At 39.5% G+C, this 25492-nt stretch overlaps 1 long non-coding RNA gene across 1 annotated transcript; it reads right to left on the bottom strand.

Annotated features, from left to right (window-relative positions):
• Window positions 1–253: 253 nt before the first annotated feature.
• LOC108501980 lies at window positions 254–24593 on the bottom strand. The gene is made up of 3 exons (XR_001876318.1): window positions 24325–24593; window positions 1904–2007; window positions 254–377 (listed from the first exon to the last, which is right to left on the bottom strand). It is a non-coding gene; the product is annotated as an uncharacterized LOC108501980 (long non-coding RNA).
• Window positions 24594–25492: the final 899 nt, after the last annotated feature.

The following is a 25492-nucleotide window of genomic DNA, read 5'->3' as shown; positions in this document are numbered from 1 at the left end:
AAATAACGTTAGTGTAACCACTATGCATATATATTTGATTTCCTTGTTCACAAACACCATCTGGAAAAGCCTCATCCACAAAAATGAAAGAACAAGGAAAAAAAGCATTTTTTTTCCTTGTATTGCATTAACACCTGAACTTCATGAGGAGATGGGTCAAACTGAATGGCAAGTTAAATTTTACAGCAGCAACTCAAAACAAACACAAACAAAACTAATCACATGTGAATATTTTATATCATCTCATGTGCTTTGGTCTTGTTCAGAAAAGCCTGGAGAAGTATTGCTGGATAGGATCTGAAATGCACATTTGCCTGCCCCACGGTTACTCTGGAGACGTGCTTTTCCAGCTTGTTCTGAAACATTTCCACTCTTTCCTGGAAAAGTCGCAGAAAACTTGATTGAGGATTGCAGCAAGGGACTGGGCATTACTAGGCAGAACTAAAGGATTGCTCTGTATGCTGGTTGTACTTGTAGTTTATACATCCCAGAATGGTATTTCCCTTTTTTCAGTCCCACATTATAATGCCTGGAGAACCGCTCTGTAGAATAGAGTAGTTCAGTTGGCAGGGACCTACAATGATTATCCAGTCCAACTGCCTGACCAACTCAGGTCTGACCAAAAGTTAAAGCATGGCAATAATGGCACTGTCCAAGTGCCTCTAAAACACTGACATGTTTGGGGCATCAAGGAAGCCCTAGGAAGCCTGATCCAGTGACTGACCAATCTCTCCATAAAGAAATGCTACCTAATGTGTAGTCTAAAACCTCCCCTGGTACACTTTTGAACCATTCCCATACCTCCTATCTCTGCATCTGCCTCTTCACATCTCCACTTCAGAAAGCTGTAGAGAGCCATGAGGTCACCTCTCAGCCTCCTTTTCTTCAAACTAGGCAAACCTCATGTCCTCAGTTGCTCCTTATAGGACTTTCCTTCCAGACCCATCACCTGCTTTGTTGTCCTCCTTTGGACACAAAGACCTTCATCCTTTTTAAACTTGTAGGGCTCCAAACTCAGTTCTTGAGGTGAGGCTGCACCAACACTGAATCCAGGAGGATAATCTCCTCTCTTGATCTGCTGGTGATGCTGTGCTTAATGCACCCCAGGACACAAGGTGCCCTCTGGGCTTCCAGGGCACACTGTTGATTTATACTGAGACTTCTGCTGACCAGCACCCCAGGTTCCTTTCTGCAGGGCTGATCTCCAGCCACTCGTCTCCAAATTTATACTTGTGCCCAGTGTTATTCCATTCCAGGTGCAGAATCCAATATTTGGACTTAAATATCATGCCACTAATGATTGCCCAGGGCTCCAATCTATCTAGATTGGAGATGGGAGTCCGGTGCTCCCCATTCTCTGTTATCCCTATTATATCTGATTATGTGTAGCACTTTCTAGTTGTTCCTACTGAATGTGCAGATTTTTTTTATATTATTTCTCACTTTTTATCTATTTTCTGCCTTGCAGCATAACTGTAGTTCTTCTATTTGTTTTTGGTTTTTTTTTGATATAAGCACTCTACGTGTTCCTTCACCCAAATCGCTCGTGAAAACAAACTAGAATAGAGTGAAGGCAAAACCCTGTAGAGCTGCATAAATATATCTTCCCCTTTTGTCAAGAAACTGCTGAGAAGTATTTCTTGAACACAATTTAACTTACAGGTTATACTTCTTTCATCTAAACTATGATTCTTTAGCTGGCTTGTGAATATCATGTTAAACATTGTGAAAAGCCTTACTAAGAACCAAGGTATAAAGTATTCATGCTCCCATTCTACCCACAAATACCACTATCCCACTGCAAAAACAGTTACTTGAATCTGAAAAGATTAGAGTACATGCTACAAGTCAGATGAGAAGAGAGTTGATGGCAACTCATCATTATAATTTTCCAGTTACTTACGAATGTGTTGCTGAATTATTTGTTCCAGAATTCTTCTGGGTATTAAAGTTATGCTGAGGGGTATGCAGCTCCCTTACTTCTCCTCATCCTTGTTTCCTTGTTGCCTCCAAAGAAAGGAGGAAAGCAACAAGGATGATATCAATATATGACCCTTCATCCATTCCATTTTTGAATTTCCAGAGCTGGTTGCTGCTGGCTCTGACACCTTTTTAGCAAGTGGTTTCTTTTGTCAAAAAATGAAGTTCATCAGGTCTGGAATAGCTGCACACATCTTATCTATCTATCTTATTTACCTTTAGCTGAGGCAGAGGGTTTGTTGCTGGTATTAACTTTGCTAATCTCTCCTTCTTACTGCTTTTTCTCCTGACAATTGAAAGGCAACACTGTCTACCTTGCTTAACAGTTAATTAAAAAAATTGAACCTTCTACAGTGCTTCTTATCTTTTATAAAATGTAATGATGGCAAATATTTCCTGAAGTTCAATTAGAAATTCAGTTTACAAAAATTCAATACCACTCATAATTGCAAACGGTTCAGGCATACAATGGAATGAATTATTGTCTATTGTATTTCCTTTAAATCCTGGTTAACCTCTTGCTGCTTCTAAATTAGAATAAAACCAGACACATGTAGAATGAAAGTACCCTCAGAATATCGATATAAATTGACTGAAATATGTTGCTGAGGATGCAACTTGCATGTTAACAAACCTACTTCAGTTGTGATACAGAACTTGAAAGTGGGAGAATAATTCAATAATTGTCATGAAATGGCATCTTTTTAAGCTGTTATTAAATGCTATGTAACCTGTGAGTGTAAGAAAGACAAAATGATGGCTTTTCTTGCCATAGTTGCACTGGAAAAGGGGAACCTTGACACCTTTTCTTTAGTAGAAGCTATTAAACCTGAAGGGAAAAGTCAGCCCTAGATAAAACAAGTTTTTGATCTGGCAGCTTCTAAAAGGTAATTTGCACTTGATCTGACTCGCATATTAAATATATACAGTAGACAATTAATTCAAACAGCAGTTGCTTTTGAAAGTCTTATTTTTGAAAGAACTAACATTCCCAGAACTAAATTAAAATGCAGTTTTAGAAATATGCAAGTTGAAAATGCTGTTATCTTTAATATTTTAGGCCATGCTACTCTTCTTCCCTAATTTTTACAAAGATCCTTGCTTGTAGATCCAGAGGTACAGTTTAACTCAATTGCTGGGGCATTATTTAAGCTTTAATTAATAAAGGCATTTGAGCACGTGCTCAATTCTTATTTAAATCAGTGAGAGCTGAGTGCTTTGGTTCAGGCTGAGTCTATGTTTACTTCCTTTCATGAGTCATCCTCAGTCTTCAATAATAAAAGAACTCTAGAAGTAACTATTTCATATTTAAAAGAAATAGAGAAAACAGGGTATATCTGTGTAAACACTACGTCTTTTTCTCTGAAGATTTTTGGTGATTAGGATTTGCAGGAGTTGATGAAAACAGTGTAAGACAGTGGAGGAGGGGAGAGAAAGGGAGCAGCTCCTGTTCCTTGTTGTTTAAGGTGTGATAGAAAGCAGTGATATATAAATTGCTGAAGTTACATGCTTTCTAAAATACTAGGTGTGAGGACTGCAGGGCTGTGCAGTGCTCTGCTGATGCATCTGCAGGGCCTCTGCATCCATCTGGATGGGAATCAGCTACCAAACAAACACTGTAATGAGAAAACAAACAAAATGCTCTCCCACAGCACTACATTAGTCCTCAACTTAACACATCAAGAGGCAAAAACAAGGGATGGCAAATTGCAGCATTTTAAGGAGAGTTGCAGTAGGAGGAGATATTAATAATCCAGGTTAGAAAAGTAGAATAAAAACTTTTAAGGGCATTTCACATATTCACTGAAGCTGGAAGGCTGGGGCTTCTCAACTTGCAGCTCTCATCAAAGCTTACACCAACTGCAGTGAGCTCAGAATTGAAGGCCCCAGTTGAGGAAATCACTCAGTCAAATCCTTAAGTGTTTTGTTGACTTGGGCTAGGTTGAAGGATGTGCTTAATGTGCAGGTGCCAGTGCTCATAGAAATTGAATTGAAAATGCATGTCTCACAAGGACTGCATTGCAAAATTTCACATTTGCTTTCTGCAGAGGTTCTGCTGGAAAAACCTTCCTGCACAAGTTTTGCAGAAAGGCAATGCAAGCAGTGGCACGACAGTGATAGGAACAATGGTGTAACATTTAAATAAATACATAAAGCTAATTTTCATCTGCTATACCTGCAACCCCAAATGAGAAAAATTCAATGGAATACTGGCATTGTGTGGCAAGTTGAAAACACTATAAGCTGACTACTTGTTTTTTTTGTCCTTGGACTTATACAGAACATGCGGTAGGACAAGAAAACAACCCTTGCCCTCAGTTTATAAATAAGCCATGATGAACAGACAGTTAAAAAGTATCTGTTGGACAGAAGAGAAGGAAAATTGATTTTAACTATACTTTAGAATCACAAAAGCACATTGGCCACCTTAGCATGTGTGAAGCTATTTAACCTTCTCTTCCTTCTCTAGGACAAGAATTGACCCAAAGGTACAACCAAGGAGATATGCCCTTAAGATTCTGAACATGCACAGACAAGAGTAAACAGTGCCTACATTCTTGATAACATAACATTTAAACTAAAGCTTCTAAACAGTCACTTCTCAGTAGCTGTTGGCTAAAAACCAGAAAGTGTCCAGGGAGCTGCAGCCATGGGAATGTCCCCACTGCTGTTTGAACACCTACGCCGCTGCCCTACTGTCTCCTCACTTCTCTTCTCTTTCTCTTCCACACACACACACGCATGCTCAGAGTGAATCATGCTCTCAGCATTGTCCCAGCTTGAACAAGAGAGGTGCTCACACACAAGAGCTTGTCTGCTTGGGGTGTTAAGCCATGCTACTGGAAAGAAGGGATTTGTGTGTGAATGAAAAATATCAAATCAAACGGATTCTGACCTTTTCCATAGTGCAGACTCCAGCCGTTAATTTGTTATATAAAATATTGGCATCATACTACACTTGTTACAGCACCATATATGGGAAGACTGAAAAGCACTTTTGTAATGGAAATGCAAGATTAAGAGGTAATTTTTAGCCTCTACATTTGCAATATGAAGCTTTTCCAACTAAGTACCAGGATTATTAAGTTCCTTAAAGGAATTTCTTTCAAGAAAGCAGCTGCCAGTAGTCAAAGTCTAATAGGATAGTGCTTTAACTTGGAAGATACATGATGTCTTTCTACAGCTTAAGGGCAGTACAAGTGTTTTGAATTCATATTTTTGTACCCAATAATTTATCTTAGATCAAAGAAGTCAGCTAGCAATATGCCCTTTGGTACTATGTAATCACTTCTGTATCTTTGTAATATTAGATATGATGCTGTACTTGGAAAAATACATTACCCACACTACTGATGCTATAAACCTGGTCAGTCCTGATAAGAAGTATTATTGTTTCCTTTTTTTGTCTTGGAATGAATGAAAAGCCATTTCACGTTCCTTTTTGAAGGAACACATTTCTTCAAACCTTGAAAATATCTACTAGTTCAGAAAGAAATACATTCACTTCTGGCTTCCTTCTTTAGATCTGTGATTAGGTGATAAGGCAAAGACACGCATGCTAATATATTATTTGATTGCAATTAGGTCAACATTAATTTTTCAGCACTGCTGTTTAGTGAGAGCACAGCTTCAACATTCACAGTTTGATGACAGTAAAGCAGTGATACAAACTCCCAGCAACTCATGTTTCAAGAATTATCCATGAGAAGCTGAAGCTGAAGAAAAATAGCAGTGTATACTTTCAAACCTCTCAGCTTTCAAATTTGAGATCGGGCATGGTTCTATCATTTCTACATTTAGTAGATCTTCACAGTAATCTCCAAAGAGCAAGCACATCAAATTACACACCAGTGCTGTTGAGCTACGGATACATGAATAATAAGGGTGCAAGATAAAGCTCCCAAGGAGGTGTGGACTTTTTAATTGCCACCATGTTATCTGTGTCCTACATAAAAAAATGTGAATAAACCACAAAACATTATGCCTTAGTTCCCCATATGACATGGGAATAATTTTCATTCTCTCCCTGCATTCTGTGATCTGATGAGCTAAATTCAAGTCTTCCAAGTTAGAGTTGAAGCAGACATTGTTCTGTTAGGGACCAACAGATTCTTCCTTAAATTCATAGGAAATCATTGTAGTGTTCGATCTTACTTTTTCCAAATGAAAGGTTTTTTGAGCTTTGCTTTGTAATGAAGAGACAATTCCAGTTTCATGAAATGATTTTAAAAGCCTTAAATGGAACAAAATCCTCATGTGAGGATTACCGGCACGAAAGTGAACTGTGCCAAGATGGACTGTTAGTTGCAGTTACTATATTGAATCAAGCTAGTCTTTTCTGAGAAAATGAGGATGAATATTGTCAATAAAAAGAAAATATAAACTGTGCTTTAGCTGTTTGGTCCACGTTTAAAAGTGATCGCACAGTTGGGGGGTTAGGTATAACAGAAAAGTGGTAACAGTGGTTCTAAACCACAGTTCAAAAGGATACATCTTCAACAAAACTCAAGCAGCTTCAAAAGAAGGTACAAAAGACAGAAAATCAAATTAGGTGCTTATTTTTGTCTTTATCTAGGTGTTCACTAGCCTTTTTGGGGTAGTTTCGTTCAGGTTTGCCTCAGCTGCTGCTGTCACCAGGCACTAATTACAGAGATGTTCGTTTTGCTCCTACTCAGCAAAATCACAATGAAGTGTAGTCTAACATATGCCTCCACAACTGCAGTTGTTCATGTTTTGCTACAGTGATATTAACCCTGTGCAGCTGCTGTGAGCTGTGAGATGCCTTTACCACAATAAGTTTCTGATTAGATGGTCATGCATGATTAGCTAGGTTGAAGTTTGAACTATTCAACAAGAAATGAAAGGCAGAGCAAATACTTCCTTGGGAGATGCATTTGTGTCACTGTATTAATGATCATATCCTCGATATCTACTTACCTAGTTTGTCTCTACAGCTTTTATCAAACCTTTCATCTCACTACTACTCACCTTCCAGCCTAACCCATACTTCTTTCCTTCTGGAAGGTTGAATGAGAACAAGGACACTGCAGGACAGCTACTTGATTTGCTTACAACAGTGTCCTCAAAGCCATCATTTGAGGAACAGCCTGGGTCTTTTTGTGGCAAACTAGTTCTTTTGCATTCTTTTTTTTGGAGGATTTGGAGATGGGTCAAAGATTTGTAGAGATTCTCCTATAAGATGGCACAGCTCTGTGGGCTGTTATCAGAAGAGCAGCTTGGTGCCGCTGCTAACACACAATATTTGCAACAAAAAGTGTCCTTGCCTTCAGCTAAACCATACAGCATTGTATCCTGGGAGTAAACACAAGAAGAAGAAAAAGAAGAAGGAAAAAAATGAAAGGATTATTTAGTGAGGGTGATTAAACTTGTGTTTCTTCCAAACACGAGAAAATAAGTCAAACTTATCTTTTTAGTAGAGCTAGCTCAGGGGACAATTCAGACACTTGGCGCTGCTCAGCCTGCACCAGCATGCTGAACTATGGACTGAGTTAATCAGGGCTTCAGCCAGAAGCTATAGGAGGCAGGGATGGAGCTTGACTCCTGCTCATGCCATGGGATGCAGCTGCTTGTCCTGCTAATCCCATTGCAGGAAAATTGATTGAACACTATGTTCTCATGTGGGCAGAGATTGACCTGCTTCTACCCAAGTTAACTCTATGGCTAAAGCTAGAGCCATAGAGAGGTGTCTTCATAGTGGAACATCCACAGAATGGTACCTTCATAATGGAACCTCCACAGAGTGGTACCATGCGGTAACGGGATGGGGCATTGCTACAGATTGGAAACTAATCAATGGAAACCAGGAAACACAGCAGGAATAAGTGGACAGCATTCAGAGTGGCAAGGATTGGAACTGATTTGGAGATGTGTACTGCTGTTGAACAGGCACATTCCCCCAACCAAATTAACAGGGTACACAAAACTTGGAGAATTTCAAAGGAGTAGAAAAGGTGGCATGCTAGAATGCTGACAAAGACCAGGAGCAGATGTGCTGTTCAGGTATTAAAACTCTATAAAAACTGTAGCTGTAAGTTTTCCCTTTTCCCACAAGGCTGAAATTTTAAAGAATGTAACCAGAATGCAAACTTGCACACAGTTCAGCTGCAGAGAATTTTTTAATAGTTTCAACTCTAGCAGAAATATTTCAATACACACCCACAAGAAAATGCTCGGAGCAGTAAGAATTGAGACTGTCATTTGAAAAATCTCTCACTGCCAATTCTGCTGAGTACCTTCATGTGATGGGGAAAAGAGTGTTAGGAAAGACAAGGACCTTCACAAGAAAAAGCAGATGGATGGACATCAAAACATTCTTCATTTCCCACTGCTGAGACATATTAATACTTAAAAATCACTTCTCTGCCCCTGCCCAAGGTTTTATTTTTTTTTTCTCTACAGAATAAGTAAATCTTACTGACTTCTGCAGTTATTTGTTTTCTGCAGAAGGTTAATAGGACCTCCCAATTTAACTTCTTCCTGTCACATCTGTCTGATGTCATATGAGAAGAAGAGTCTGCAAGGTCTAACACTTCTGGTTTTGAATGCAGCTCAACAGACACACAGAGTCATCCTTGTTCCCACATTGTTTCATTTATGCTGTGCACCAGGTCTCCAAGGGCAGCCTGGACATTTGCCTTGCTGTTCAGAAGAGGAAATTATTGTCACAAAGTTTCTTTGAAGAAAAAAGGTGTGGCAGAGGTGCATTGCTGAAAAATGGTTAGGAGGAATATTTTGAATCCTGACAGTTCAGGATCCTATAGCTAGATAGAAATATGCCAGCTCCTTTTGGGCAAGTTATAAAAATCATCATAAAATATTTCAGGTTGGAAAGGACCTTCACAGGCATTTAGTGTAATGCCCATCTGAAAGCAAGGCTAACTTCAGTGTTAGATCAGCCTGTTCAAGGCCTTTTGAAGTTTGGAAAATTTCTGGGGGTGGAGGAACTACGATGTCCCTAAGGAATGTGTTCCTGTGTTTAGCCAACCTTGCTGTGAAATTTTTTCCTTATGTTTAGTTGTAATTTGGCTGCCTTTTGCCATTTCTTTGTGAATCTCTGAATAAGGAAGGCCTGGATCCCTGTGTCCTTTTCTGCAGAGCTGGTCCCCAACAGGTTCCCAGACTGTACTCTTGTATGGGATTGTTCTGTTGCAAGAGGATGACTTTGTATTTGTCTTTGCCGAGTTCTCATTGAGCAGTTCCTTCCTCTTGTTCAGATCCCTCTGAATCTCAGCTCTGTCCTTCAGCATGTTGCACTCTTCTGACTTGCAGTCTTCTGGTGTCGTGCATCAAACGGATGAGAATGCATTCCTTGCTGTTGTTCAGGTCACTGATAAAGATGCTTAAAAGTGCAACCTCCAGGACTGACCCTCAAGAAATACTATTTCTATCACCTATCCATTAGGTTTCAATCCCTTGACTGCTATTCTTTGAGACAAATGGTCCCAGAATTTTTTCTGCAACTTATAGTCCACAAGTCCAGTCCATGTCTCCTCATTTTGGCTGCAAAGAAGTTATGAGATACTATCAAAGTCTTGCTAAAGTACAGTAAAATAACATTCACTGCTCTATCCTCATCCACTGTATTGGTCATTTCATCACTAATGGTAATGGGGTTAGTTACATATAAACTACCCTTGGTAGACCAGATCTGGCAGTTCCCAGTTATCCTGTCTTTCATTTGCCTAGGAAGGACTTTCAGAGGGATTTTCTCCATATTCTTCCCATGGAGTAATGTGAAGCTGAATGTTCTGTGGTTCTCTGGACTCTCACTTCCCCTTCTTGAAAATGGACATGAAATTTGCCTCTTTTGAGATGCCAGGGACATCTGACTGCCCTGATAGAACTACTCCTGAAGAAATATGGATCTCAATCTTTAGTCTGTTGTTTTCCATTCACATGACATAAATACAAAATTTAGGAAATCTAGTTCATAAAAGTGAACAGTAAGACTTGCTCTAGGGACATATGCGGAGACACAAGCTGGAAACATGGGTTGTAGGGCAAAGGTTTCAGGAAAGTGATTTAATCACTCACCACTGAGTCCAAAGGTGAATTGGGAAACATGTCCTGATCATACTTTATGCCTTTCTTTTTTAAGAATGTATTTAATCTATTCAATATTATATTCACAAAATTACTCCGGTAAGAGCACACTAATTCTGAAAAAATAGCAAGCAAAGTAGTTAAAAAACATTCTTATTTTGTTAAGTGACACTGACCCTTTTTCCAACTTGCCATCTTTACAGTTTGTTCAGCAGGGACTCTGCTCTGGTACTGGATTTTTTTGGATTTTTTTGGTGTATGTGTGTGTGCTTCTTTTTTCCTTTTTTAAATACAAGGGAGTAATCTGGAGAATAATTTAACATTGCCATAGGCCATAACTTAAGAACTAATAAGTAAACCATCTGTATTTCTCATTGCACACAGAAAGAGTTCAATTTCTCAAGGGGACTGTGGAAAGATTAGGGAGGACTGTACCTCTTGTTAGCTGAGGGAAAATTGTCCCATTTTTGATGAGATTTTCCAAATACGCTACAGTCTTTCAGGTCAACAAGAGGCTTCCCCATTCTTGTGCAAGCCAGCAAGACTGTTGACAGCACATACAAGCTTTCTGAGGACAAGCTTGGGAAGAGCCTGTCTTAGCAAATAAGCTTGACCCACAAAGAGACACAGCCTCTGCTCAGGTGTGGGGTCTGAAGAGGAAGCTATCAGGTGCTGAAGAACAACTTCAGACTTTCTGTTCTAGCCAAGGGTCCTTATCCAGTAACACAAGCTCCTTACAGTCACCCATATTTCCTTTTCTTTTGAAGCAGGATGATGTCACTACAGTGTAATTAAGTCAGTTCTTAAAAGTTTTGTAAAACATAAGAGGAATTCAGCTATTCTGGAAACAATAATTTATCAATTAGAGAAGACAATGAGCTTGATGGCAGGGAAGCCCAAATGAGCTTGATGGGAGGGAAACCCAAATCAACACTAAGTTCAGTGTTGTAAAAGGACAAATATATCACCAGGCTAAAGAGAACTTGGGTCAGTCTTCTGCCTCTGATGGGAATTGCATATTTACAGGTCAGACTTCATTTTAGAGTGTCTGTCAAACATGGGTGCAACAAACAGCAGATATTGAACAACTGAGTTGCAGAGCAGAGAGCTCAAAACACTGTGGTCACCTCAGCACTTTGATGTCACCACACAAAAGGGCATTCAGTACTTTTTCTTCTCTTTTTATGACTTGCTACAGAATAAAAAAATTTATTTTATTACATAGCACATTAATAGCTTTGGAGGCTGATTAAATGCTTTATTTATGCATTATGTCAGCTATTAATTTATCTCAGGGTTACTCATGGCTTGATATTTCAAATCAATAGAGATTATCTGTTAAATAAACTTTAAGGAGGTGAGTGAGCAATGCAGCACTTATAAACCTCCCAGAAAACAGTTTTATCTCTTATTAACCTAGCAAAATCACCATAGGCTTTCAAGGTATGCAGGGGGGAGCTTTTTAAACCAGAAGGGGAGCACTGATTATCTGAGGGTGTTTTATTACGAGCAACACAGTGATAACTAAATCATACCAGTGACTTCGGGAAAGGACACAGAAGCTGAATGTCACAAGAGCAAAGGCATCCAGAAAGGTATCCTTCTCCTCCCACTCCCACTGCCCAACATTTGTGCTTTGTACAGAGCCTTTCATGCAAGAGCAGATATAGAGGCCAGTCATGGAAGTCTGGGGAAAGAAAAGAGACAGATAACAATGCCACTCCAGGACTAGGTCCACCCAGGATGAAGAAAATTTTACAAGGAAATGGAATGGAAGGAGGGGTTACAAAGGTCTGACTCAGTCTTTGTAGCCTTTGTGGTGTCCAGGCAAGGATATCTGAAACTGTTGCTCAGGAAATTAAAAAGTTCTGTGAGATCAGCTAATACACAATCACCACACTTCCTTCCCCTCAAAATAGCTCAGCTATGACTGTTTAAATAATATAATTCAAAGGAGAAAATAAGTTGGACCAATTATTATACTTTTTGACAGTACATAATATGTACTATTCAAAAATTTTCTGTACTTTTGTGTTTCCACTATATTAGTGCTGCACAGTTCTATAGGACAGTTGTAGACAAGCAGGCATTTTGATCCAATAATATATAAAAAAACCTGTCTTCTCATTGTCTTCATCCTTTCTTTCTTAAATTTGTTCTTGGTCTCTCATTCTCTACCCTAAATTACCATGAGGTCTATATAAAACCACAGAATAATAGTGACAAGTTCTGATTTTTGTGAGGAAGTAATGGAAAAAGACATGCAAAACAAGTGATCTTGACCACCTGGCAAAAAGGGCTGGAAAAAGTGGGTAAAATTGCACATGAATAATTTATTTAGATGAAAAAAAATCAACTACGTGAGAGGACTGGAAAGGAAAATATATGGGAAGACACAAAGGTTGTTTAACAGGAAAGAAGATCAAAGCAGGACAGTTTCTGAAGGTTGTGCAAAACACAAAGAAACAGTTTGACCCTTCTGTCCATGATGGCAAAAAGCAGTGGCCTAATGTGCAGCACTAATGATTGGAGTTAAAGATTAGTATGATCTTTAAATTGCTAAGGAGAACAAAATATTGTAGCACACAATCCCACCTCCAGGTTGTTTTAAGAGCAGAAATAAGTAAGAGCTGCTTTGGGTAGTGGGTAACTTCCCCCTCCTGCTCTGGCCCATTCCAGACTGCTTGCTTTGTCACTCCAGAGATGCCCCAACTACCTGAAAGGACAAATTTCTCCTTAGGAACACTGCAGAAATAAAAGCTACTCCAAATGGAATATTAAAAAAGCCCTCCGAAAGCAGAATATTCTGAGAGCATCAGTCAAGCGATTAAATCAGAGATAGAGGAGTGAAATAGTAATAAATAAAAAATAAAATTAAAGAGCTTTTATATCTTTGCTAAAATAGTTGACAGATTTGAGGGTGTACTGCTCCAAGTGTGAATATTTCCAAAAGGGATGAAGAAGCACATTTGTCATAACTGTGATTTCATCCATTGCGTCTGTGGGCAGTAGTAAAGGCCTTAATGAAGAATCCCAAATAAATGTCTTTTATTGTTAAAGATGCCTCAGACACATTCAAAATTTCAAAGCCTGTGTACGCCAAACTTGAAAGCAAAGTCACATTATTAGAAAGAGCATGAGAGGATGAGTGGCCTGAATAGAAGAGAATGGGCAAAAGTCACAGAACTGACAATTCAGTGAGAATGACTTATATGCCCTGCCCTCTATGCATGCATGTGAAACCCTCTGATAATTTCTTTTTTATTGTGTGTTATTATAATAGCTAAGACACTTAAGTAGCAGATTATGAATGATTCATCTTGTTTCTAATTACTGACAACTTCAATCAAATATTTTGCTATTATTTAATGTATTTGCTAATAATTAATGCTCAGTTCTTTTTTTCTTTTCTGAGCACAGGCAACAGCAGCTCCTCAGCACACCAGAGCAGTCAGCCTGAGGTCTCCTCTCCCCACTGTCCCCTTATGAGTAACCTGTCATGCAAACAAGGATTATGCCAGAGGACTGCTAATACAACCTCACATCAATGGAAAGAACTCTGGAGGGGAGCCACCACAGACTCTTGAGACTGACTTTCAGCTCTGATGAGACAGTAGAGTCTGTAATTAAGAACAAGAAGGACATGGTAGAGAGAGTCTGCTGGGAATGTGTAAGCATGGTGTCAGCACATGCTGCACTAACAAGCTGGTGCTTGAGTAGGATATCAATGAGTGAGTAGATAAAGGTGATCCAGCAGATACAATTTATTTGGATTCTCTAAAACTGACAAGGTTCTCATGGAAAAATTGTTAGAGGAACTAACAAGACTTAAGGAAAGGTCCTTTTATGAATTTTTATGTTCCTATTGTTTTATTAACCAAGCTTCCTACAAATCCCTGAAAACCTATCCCCTCAAATCTGCCAATCTCTACAACATGGCAAAGACACAAGTACTACTAATCGCCTTTAGACCATCTAGAAAGCCCTAAAAAAAATGTATGTCTTGTATCAGGAAAACCAAGGAGTTGCAAAGCTGCAATCTCAACTCTAAATTTCTGGAAAACTACCTCGAGTAGTTGTACTAGGCCATGCTTTCACATTTACATTTCTGTAAACTGTGAGACTACATGAAAACTCAGCATCAGCTTGGGGAAAACAAAACATTACTCTAAATGGCAAATTCAAATTTTCCTCTTGCAAATGTTGACAGTAAGCAGTCCACCTCTCCAGTTCCCCACCCAGCTGTAAATGCACTTGTTAAGTAAATATTCTTTTACTGCTCATTTTCCTTCCTTTTCTCCAACCATATCCCATTCACTAACAGCTCTAGTTTCAGTGGGTATTGCCCTATCTACCTTGTTTTGCATTTCTCCTGAGAAACTACCCAATCTTATGCTTTCATGAGTTCAGTTGTAGCAACCTCAGTTCATAAAGCTGCCTGGTAGATGCTCACTAGGACTCAGCCCTGTTGCTGTCACCCACAGGTTTAACAAGTCTTATTCACCCCATTGGGATCTTTTGTGAGTATTTAGTTCTAGACATAACCTTTTAACAACCACCTTTCCAAGCACCTTGTAGAAGTGGGAGAGGGAATCAGGAACATTTATGAGTCTTGAGTTTCCTTCTCAGCCTGTTTAGTTATAGTGGCTTCAAATGATTGGTAGAAAAAAAATATAAAATCTTCATAATCTCCACAGTTCAGCAGTAAATGGGGCGTTTCTATACCCAGGCTGGTTGAATCCAGTCCCACAGTAGGGTCCCTATGTAAAAAGCCAAGAGAGGAGCTTACAACAGGGAGGATGTGTAATTTCCTATCTCTTCTCAGAAACCCAGCCCCATTCACAGGGAAAGAGGAGACAACATGAGGTGAAGGTTCAGATCTAAGGCTTAGTTTCCTCCATTCACAGCCTGCCTATTGACAATTTCTCTCAATCACTCTTTCTTCAGCTTTTCTCAGGTCTAATTGGCAGATGGCAGCAGGCAGGGCAGGGACTGGGGCTAAGGAGGCCACAAGAGAGCAGGGGCAGAACTGGTTTGGGAAGTGGGAGGACCCAGGGACGCATGAGTGCCTGTCAGCACTGGCGTAGCAGTTGCATAGATGGATTCACTGTAGAGCAAGAAGAAGGATTTCCTATGGGAGGTGGTAGATATTTTAAGATGATTGTTGAGCACCTTGACTGATATTGACTTTTTTCCTGCCTTTCACAAACAAATACATGTTATTTTCCACTTATCTCTCTTTATTACTCTTTTGTTACTTTATTTATCTCTCTTATTACTCTTCTACAATCTGTTTTCAAATAAAAATGTGTCATTTTTTCTTAGCGAATTAAGAACTCATACATAAAAGTTATTTCAACAGGAACAAACCCACCACAGAAATCACCATTGCAATGGGCCAGAAATCCACTGACGAATGAACCTGACGTGGGCTTCCATCCACACAGGCATAAATCCCTTACAAATGGCAGAAACTAGACAAACATCTCTGGTGGAACCCGTTACCTAATTTAGACATTCAAGTTAGCAGTTATGTAAGACTCTGCCAGCAGTTCGATCTTTTGCAGTCAGTGGAAAGACATAACAAGTGGAAACATGTAAAACACACCAGACATACTTCCCTGTAGATGTACTCATTACCTAGTGCTCTAGAAAACTCAGGTTGACCAGAAAACTTGATGTTGTTGTCCCAATCTATGAATCCCAATCATAAAGGGGAAGACAACCACCAATCAGTAAACTCTAATTAGAGAGATCTTCCGTTTATTTGTTTCATATTTGAGACTTCACCTTTGTATTTGTGAGAGCTGAGCTGCAAAGGGAAGGAAATTTCAACATCCTCCACTGTTAAGATCTTGGAGGATGTGTGGAACTGCAATGGAAGTGAAGATTATTCAGACAATCAGAGATCTATTCTGGAGCTAGCAGCAGTCAGTAATAGCTGAACGGCAAAATTGGGTCTTCACTATTGCACAGAGGAAGGCACATTCCCTTGCCTACAGCCTGCTGCCAGTACGTGATTGTTAATAAACAGACATAAAAAAATAGTATCCTCTAAAGAAAATTAATTTGTGGCACAAGACAAGAAATCTCACTTACAGAGCTACCTTTATGACACAGAGCAGGGGCAGAGTACCTGAAAGTCCCGAGATCTGCCCTGGGCATTGCTCATACCGAGAGATGGCAGTCACCTCTCCCAGGCAGCACCACTGTCAGGCTGAGCCCCGTCAGAAACGTGGAAGGGGCTTTTCTCATGGGTACAACTTCTAACACTGGAGAAAAGACACTTTATAAACTAGCTTATTGCTCTTGTCTTCGAAAAGGACCACGATGATAAGCCAGATTATCCTCTGAAGTAAACCAGTCTCTGAAGTCTGTGGGCTTCCAGATCCCTCCAGGTTGGTGAGGGCTGGCATTTAGGAGCAATCACACACACCAAATAGCCTCAGAGGGTCAAAATATCCTTCAGGCTGAACCTTGAATGAGAGATGTTTACTGTTCCATGGGGATACACACACTGGTCTTTTCCACTGTAACTTAAACACTGGGAAGCACTAATAATTTTGGGCATTTAACTTCATGTTCAGAACTCACTAACAGCTAAGTTGCATCTCATCCCCAGAATTAACACATGAAAGTCTTGATCTCAAGGATGCCTCTAGAAATACTACACAAAGCAATCCTCCAGTTGTACAGCAGTTTCATCAGCTGCTATTACAGTGTTCAGTTCCCAAGCTCTGCAGTTTCCTCCTGCCTCTCCTCACTTCCAGCTTGCCCAGGCCATTATTTCCCTCTGCAGAACGGTGACAAGCAGTAACAAGATTAGTGTTGCTTGACTAGAGTGTAACTATAGATACAAAGGATCATTTCGCTCATCAGTGGGCTGTTATTTAGAAACAAAGCTAGTGATATGGTCCATACCAAAAAGAAAACCAAACCCCAAAACGAGCAATGCCCAATGGACAGTGCTAACATATTCCTTTCATACATTCTTTTGCTATTAGGTATATTGACTTATTATAAGATTAACATTTAAAAGATGGGATTTCACACTGATCAAATTACATTCAAATTAAATAAATAACCCCAGGAAAAAGAAAACACACACACTCAGATCCAACTTATTGATATGGTTTTTATGGTGGCTAAGATAAAAATTTGTAAAGAAAAGACAAGAAAATATTTTTTCAAAGCCTCAAAATAAATCCTTAAGCTTTACATACACATGATTTTACAAGAACAGATCTTGATATTAAATTCTGAGTTTGCACAAGTGCCACTTCTCTGTCTAGATGACCCCAGCAAGATGTTTCTATTGTTTGCTTTAAAGTGAATGCTTAAACAGGTATTTGGAATAGAAAAAAAGTCCTAAACTTTGAGATTAGGTTTCCAGCAGAAGTAATAAGGCTTGATTGTTTTACTCTGTTTTGGAGAAATCACATTTCCTCCTAATCCTTTGCTTCCTGTTTAAAATATTGATAATTTCCAGATTGTTACTTAGATGTTTTAACTAAATGTGAAGAAATCCACTGGTGCCACCAAAAAAACAGCAGGAAAGGAATTTCCCTGGTTTCTACAAACAATGCATACCTAGATCACAATACAAAGTCTAAAACAAACTGTAAAACATTTTGAATAATAAGCATACCAAACTGATGGAGTTCTGCTCCAGCATTCAAATTATACTGGCCATTTAACACAACTTTGGTGCAGAAGCTCAGCTACAAGACCAGTTGATTTTAAAACCCAGAAACTGCAATGTAATGCAATTTCAGGAAATATCAGGCAATTTCTTTCCAGCCAAGAAGCCCATCACTCGTCCTACCTCAAGGTGTGCTTACGAGATCCCTGCTAACAGAATTTAGCCTGGGACACATCTGCACCCAAAGGGCCACCTGAAGCTTAGGGGTACAGACATACTGTCTCGGGGGGGTTCAGCTGGTACAGACTAAAATGGGGCTGTTAGGCTTGTCTGTCTTTCAGTGAAATGACTTCAGTACAAAATAGATAAGCTTTGAGTGCCACAGTCGTGAGCAAGCAATGTTTTGTATAACTTCTTCTCAAGGATAGGGAATAGTTACAAGTTCTTCAGCTCAAAGTAGTTGCTGTCATCTAGGAAGTCATTCATCACCAATGAGATCAAATAATTTCCTAAATATGTGCTAAAAATTCCTTTCTTTATCCAGGGATTTCATCCATTTGATTTATTAATTCATTATATAGAAGTAAGCACTAGTTTATGGTGAACAAAGATGACAGAATACAATTTTTATCTAATAATACTAAAGCGAAGGGACTGAAACATGCTTTTGAAGCTGAAATGTCTATTAAAAATTTATAGTGAAAAAATTCTCATTAATTCAATGCAGCTTTTCTAGTACACTGCCATTTATTTATTTATCTATTTATTTATTTTTGCGGTTTTATTTATTTCATTATTTATTTTAGAAAGAATGGGTTCACAGCAAAGCTCAGAAGATTTTTAGGAACAGTTTAGTGAAATAATCATAAGGTATCTGCTGAGCTTGCACAGGTGGGATTAAATGACTTTGGGGGAATCTTTTCAATGCTTCATCATCTTATGAATGTACATAAAAATTTGGCACATCGTAAGAAATTCTTCTAGCCCTTACAAAGGATGCAGTAAAATGATTACAAGCAAAAAGACCATATTAAAGCAGTGCAGGCCAGAATATTACAAGAGAATGAAACTAAGAAACATAGTCTATCAAAAAAAAAAAAAAAAAAAGAACTGGACTAACACACACTTGAATGAATAAAATGATTTTTCTTTTTCTTCCAGCAAAAGTGGAATGGTTGAGATGGTGTAAATTCCTTAAATATGTCAGAAAACAGGAGGAAGGAACAGAAAACAGAAAAGAGGAGGAAAAAAGAAGGAAAAACAAATCCCACAGATTTTCTATGAATCTAAATGTACACAACTTGACATGTTTCATTTCAGTTGTGTTTTAATTCACACAGAATTTATTTTGTGTATGCATCCCTGCAAGAAGGACTCAGACTATCCTAGCTGATTTTCCTGGATCTCTGCCAGATCTTTTCAACCTCCTCTCAGGTCTTCAGTCAAAACCCCTATATAGCAGTACTGCTTCTGGTCCACATCCTGATCACGTCTACCCTGCAAGTTTCAATTAGATGAATTATGAATTAACCTTTGAGCAGCTTCTCCTTGTTCAGGAGTCAGAGCTTTGATCTTGGACAGTAGATAACTGAAACAAAAAAATCCATTCCTGGTTTCTTAGTGTTTTTTTAGATATTTGCTTTCTTACCGGAGAAAAGAAAATGTACTTCTTCAAAATTACACACTGGCTATGTCTCTCCACAGGGACACAAGATGTCTTTCGAATCTTGTACAAGACAAAGTGATCAGAATCACAAGTCTTTGGACATGATTTTTAACATTTTATTTACAACTTCTTGATGAGCAACATTAAAGCTGATACACCAATCACTAATCTGGTAACGAACATAAACAACCTTCATGCTAAGACACAGAAAAGATGTGTCCCCTGAGACCTTCAAGACATCTTGCAATATTTGAACACAACTTGCAACATGAAAACACCTCTATATTACCATTTATTCCCTCTTGCTTCTGTCAAATTAACAGTTACACGCCCTAAAACAGATCCTTCATTACCAGTTGACAGGGACTGCAGTGAGAGTCTGTCCCTTTTGATCAAGATCAGAATAAAAATCTTACCTGTAAGTCTGTAGATAAGAAAATCAGGATCAGAATGAGTAACTGACAATCATTAATAAAATAATAAATAGGCTAACCAAGCTAACAGAAAAAAGATTATGAGGGAGAGAAGGAGGAAACATATCTCAGTGACAGTTCTTCACATAAATAGCAGCTGGTCTGACTGAGATCCTCTGGAATGCTCTCTGCTATGTGTAAGGCAAATTATCCTTACATCTCCCTTCAGTCCTCTTCACGTCAGAAAACTAAATAATTGTGTAAGCCTCATGTTTCTGAAACCTTATTAGATGAGTTTTGGTCCATAAATCCTATGTAGCCTGTATGAACTCCGTGTACAAGAAAGTTTTAGCTGTCCTGATAAAACCAGCACTAGAGGGGAATGGAGTCTACATGCTGCTATAAAATATATGTTCATTTTCTTCATGAAAAACAGACAGTCACAACTATCTGCTCTTTGTACCATAGCTTCTCTGATGAATTTGCATGACAAACACTACCAAGATGAATTTCAATATTACATTGATTGCTTCATTTAGAAGGATCCTGAACTGGCTCTTCACCTGGTGCAAGTGACAGTACCATCTGACCCATGGATAACAAGCCCTAGAACATAATGCACCAACCTCCACAACAAAATAAACAAACAGTGTATGTGTACATATAAACTTTACAAAACTAACTTTTTCATGTACTTTTTTAAATGAGCTGCATTTTCAGAGACCTTCCAGCTGAAAACCCTAACAATGAGAAAGCACTTCTAATAATTTTATATGTATCTATAACAAAGGATGACATTCAATATTAGACACATTCCTTGCTGCTATTTTATTCATTTTTTTCCTCTTGAAAATAACCATACTAGGTTACAGGGAAAAAGAGATTTAGGGTAAAAAATGTAATCTATGGCTCTGCTGCCCAGAAGTTCCAAATTCTGACCATGTGACTCTTTTTTATTAAATGTTCTTTCATTCTTCTTTTAAAAGATTTTAACTATTTTTATTATTCTAACTTGATTAGAATGTGTTGCCTGAAAATCCTGATTTGTATGTCAAATTGAACTGTCAGAGACAGTGTATAGCTGGTGTGTGATCACTTTAATCAAGGAGGTGTCTATTGCATTTCGAAAGCAAAGATTTATTTCTGAAAAATCTGAAGCACTGGTATTTTTCATTAGCATTATGTGACACCTGTACTGGTATTCACAAGATGATCATTCTGAATTCATCAAGTAAACTAGTCTTTTTGCTGTGTCCATTCTTGCCGTACAAACACTGATGTGCCTGTTAGCTGAACTTACTTTTTAGAGAAATGGTATTGTCCAAGGAACGTAACATCTTTACTAATATGGATTAGTAGAGATGTTACGTGAATAACAGTATTATACACATAATCAGAATAACTGGTGAAATGAATAACCAGTGACAACTGATTATACTCAGTACAGGAAACATGGATTGTATTTCATTTGCCCAGACTCCTTGCAGCAGCACAGTGCAGCCGCTCCTTCAGAGTTACCCAGCTGTGGCTGTTACCTGGTCAGATGCTGCTTGTTTTGTGTCAGTATTAACCACAGTGCTGGTATTCCACTTATTTTCTAATGTACTTTTTTGGTGTACGCCATATGCCAATTAACATCTCATAAACTACCTTATTATCATCAATCTGTATTCACCATTTTGGCTTAACTTTTTAATATTATACACTCCCAGTAAAGAGGGTTTGGAGTCAGCAGAGCTGCTCTGCTGGGATCGCACCTGATACACCCCACAGAATGGTGCTTCTCCGAGAAAAAAGGGAGACTACCTTAGCTACCATGACAACCATTGTGGTGTTAGACAATGAACTTCCTACTCGTCTCAGTTTTAAAGAAGTACCCCTCTACCCTGTCTACTGTAACTTTTAAATTGGTTGTTATAATAATCTTCAGAAGGTCTATAGCCAGAAATACAGGGACACTGTCTCCCACAGTGTACTCCTGAAAAAGCTGGCAGCCCACAGCTTGGACAGGGGAACTCTCTGCTGGGTTAAGAGCTGGCTGGAGGGCTGAGACCAGAGAGTGGTGGTGAATGGTGCTGCACCCAGTTGGTGGCCGGTCACTAGTGGTGTCCCCCAGGGATCAGTGTTGGGGCCAGTCTTGTTTAATATCTTTATCAGTGATCTGGATGAGGGGATTGAGTCCACCATTGATCTGATAGAAGGCAGGATGGCTCTTCAGAGGGACCTGGACAAGTTGGAGAGATGGTCTGATTCCAATGGGATGAGGTTCAACAAGGCCAAGTGCCGGGTCCTGCACTTTGGCCACAACAACCCCCTGCAGTGCTACAGGCTGGGCACAGAGTGGCTGGAGAGCAGCCAGGCAGAAAGGGACCTGGGAGTTTGGATTGACAGGAAGTTGAACGTGAGCCAGCAGTGTGCCCAGGTGGCCAAGAAGGCCAATTGCATCCTGGCCTGGATCAGGAACAGTGTGGCCAGCAGGACCAGGGAAGTGATTCTTCCCCTGTACTCAGCGCTGGTGAGGCCACACCTGGAGTCCTGTGTCCAGTGCTGAGCCCCTCAGGTCAGGAAGGATATTGAGGTGCTGGAGCAGGTCCAGAGAAGAGCAACAAGGCTGGTGAAGGGACTTGAGCACAAGTCTTATGAGGAGAGGCTGAGGGAGCTGGGCTTGTTCAGCCTGGAGAAGGGAAGGTTAAGGGGAGACCTCATCACTCTCTGCAACTCCCTGAAAGGAGGTTGTAGACAGCTGGGGGTTGGACTCTTCTCCCAGGCAACCAGCAGTAGGACAAGAGGGCACAGTCTTAAGCTGTGTCAGGGAAGGTTTAGGTTGGATATTAGGAAGAAGTATTTACAGAGAGAATAATCAGACATTGGAATGGGCTGCCCCGGGGAGGTGGTGGGTTCACTGTCCCTGGAGGTTTTTAAGATGAGACTGGATGTGGCACTTAGTGCCATGGTCTAGTAACCACGGCAGCAGTGGATCAAGGGTTGGATCCCAGATGATCTCGGAGGTCTTTTCCAACCCAGTTGATTCTATGATTCTATGCCTAAGAATAATCTTGAAACCAAGACTTCTTTCTTTGCATATTAAACTTTTTGAATGTACATAAGAAGTAAGCAATACCACCGAAGACTATCCTTTAAAAGACTAAGACTTGCCCTGCTACTAATGAATAAACACAGACACAATCTCTGAGAAGATGGTTACATATAGGATAACCAGACCAGAAAGAAGGGCTTCTATATAGGTATTTGTAAGGAGTCTGCTCTGGAATATCAAGATGGGACTTCAAAATACAGTCAGCCCTCTTCCCAATTTTGCTGGATATCCAGCTTTTAACAACCACTTGTTCAGTGCTTTAGCCATTTGGATCTCATTTTGACATGTTGGATAGTCCTCACACAATGATTACTATAATTGTGTACCTAACTGGGCTTTGGGTTTGTTTGTCAGGAACAAAATCCAAACTATGGATCTCAATATAGCTCATAAATATTTAAGCATTTTATTTGGTCTGTTCCTAATTTAGAGACATCTGGCTTAAAGGGAGATGATTCTACTTCTGCTATAATGCTATCGGCTTCCTCAGAAAGCAGCTGTTCCATTTTATTCCAGTCATCTTCAAATTTTTCTTATATAGCTGTATAATTCCTACATCCTTTTGTCATCTCATATCAGATGGTGAAAGAAGAAACAGCTGTGATAGTTGTGTGCCTTTGCACTTAGTAGCTACTCCAGATACATGAAGGAAACACTCTCTTTAACATGCAAAGGGAAAGGTAATACAAATTACTCATGCTGCTGAGACTGCAAGAACTCTTAGCAACTAGTACAGTGGAGAGAGGTAGTGAAAAGGGTTGGACAAATTAAACATCCTGTGGGAAAATCTGAATTCCTGTTCTGTTCCAATTATTCTGAATGAAACCTAAAAGATAAGAAAAATGAAATCTTAAACTCCTCATTTGAGACAGACTTATCTAGTATGGCAAAAGTTTACCTGGTGTCTTGCAAGCATTGGTGTAGAACACCTGTCATACACCCGAGGGGTCGCTCCTCAGTTCTTTAAATAACGGGCATATAGGATCAAGACAGTGTTCAACCCATGGATCCCAAAATGATGAATGAGTCAGGAGGACTTGTTATACTCCAGTACAAAAGCTCCAGGCTCTTACCAGTTGTAGACTTTAATTTTAGACTTCAAGAGATTTCGCCCACATGAATGCTTGCAAAGTCTTTGATTCTTTGATACCTTGAGTTCATGTCTGGAGAAGAACTACACATTTTTCAATAAGAGATTTCTTTTAATTGGGTGAGAAAATAGAGGTTTTGGCAAAAAGGGTTCTACAGAAATAACATGCAACTTCCTAAAAGCATTATGACAGATTACTGAGACTAGCAAGCATTGTTACAGTAAGGGAACCTTTGTTACACTCAGCAAACACAAAGTCCATACAATTTAAGTGAAATACAGAACAGTAGGTGTTTAACTCACCCACAGGAGTCAAGAGAGATCAAGAGAAGAAAGAACAAAAAGACAAAGAGAGGAGAGAGACATATTTACCACTCTGGAGGTCACATGCTGAGAAGTCAGGAAGGCAGAGGCCAAGGGAAGATGGAGGCCATGTGTGTGCCTGTTTATAGACTTTGGCCAGTCCCCCTAGATTGGGACCTTTTGTTCACTGCCACTCACTGTCCCTCTAGTCAAAGTGAGGGGTGCCACAGCCACTTGGAGGCTCCAGGGGGTGTGGTGTGGGTGGGCCACCACATGGCCTTTTTGACAGCCCAGCCACATGGCTTTCCCTGCCACGTGCTCTACGTGGGCACAGCCATGTTGGCTCCATGCCTAGGCCTAGCCCTTCCCCTTCCTCACTCCTCTCAGACAATATGGTTTATTCAACCCATCAATCAAACAATTCGGTGAGATATGAATCTGGTCTCTGACAGGACTGGGCTTTCAGATTTTTATTGGCATCATATCCCTGTTTTATGCAGCTTTCTTTCCTCCAACTGTTGGTGACTCCACATCTCACCTGCTTTAATTTTAAAACTATGTTCCCTTTCCGCTGCCTGTGTGATTCAGCTATCTAAATCTAGGTCACAAGAGTGCTTTAATTTTATGTTTTAGAGGCTGCTCTTCCCTGTTGTATCTTCTTCTCCACTAGATTTTGCTCTTATTTATGCATTTCAACCAGATAAACCAGCGCTAGTCAGTCATAGGATGTTATTCTTTTTTGCTGAGCACCTTTATTAGCACTGAATCTCAGACTCTGACTTTGTCCTTAGAGCCCAATTATTAGGAAAACCTTGAGAGGCTTTCATAGCTAACATATGCCTTTATTTCATATAACTTTTGCTATGAGAAAGCCTGACCCCATCCTTGAAATCTTACTACAATTCATTGCTGCATTTCCATCGTCTGCTTTAACTGTCTCCCTGAATACTTTCATATGTGAAGTCCTCTTGTCTCAACAGTTGCTCATCATCTCTTCAAATCTTCCCAGTAAGTACATGGCAAGTCAGGTGTATTTTTTATCTCGAAGCTGCACCTTATCAATCACTTTCCTTAGCCTTTGTGGTATTTTTAAATTCAATTAAAACTTTTTCTCCTTCTCTGAAGGATCCGCAGTAGACTCTCTGACCTCTCTTCTACACTCTCCTCCACGCTTATTCTACACCTCTGATCTTTCTCTCCCCTCCATCTTTTCTATTTGCACCATACTGTATATCCT

Source organism: Lepidothrix coronata, unplaced genomic scaffold, assembly GCF_001604755.1.
Source record: "Lepidothrix coronata isolate B3197 unplaced genomic scaffold, Lepidothrix_coronata-1.0 Scaffold4, whole genome shotgun sequence".
Lineage (NCBI taxonomy): Eukaryota > Metazoa > Chordata > Aves > Passeriformes > Pipridae > Lepidothrix > Lepidothrix coronata.
Note: the sequence above shows the minus strand (reverse complement) of the source record. Positions and strands in the feature narration are given on the sequence as shown.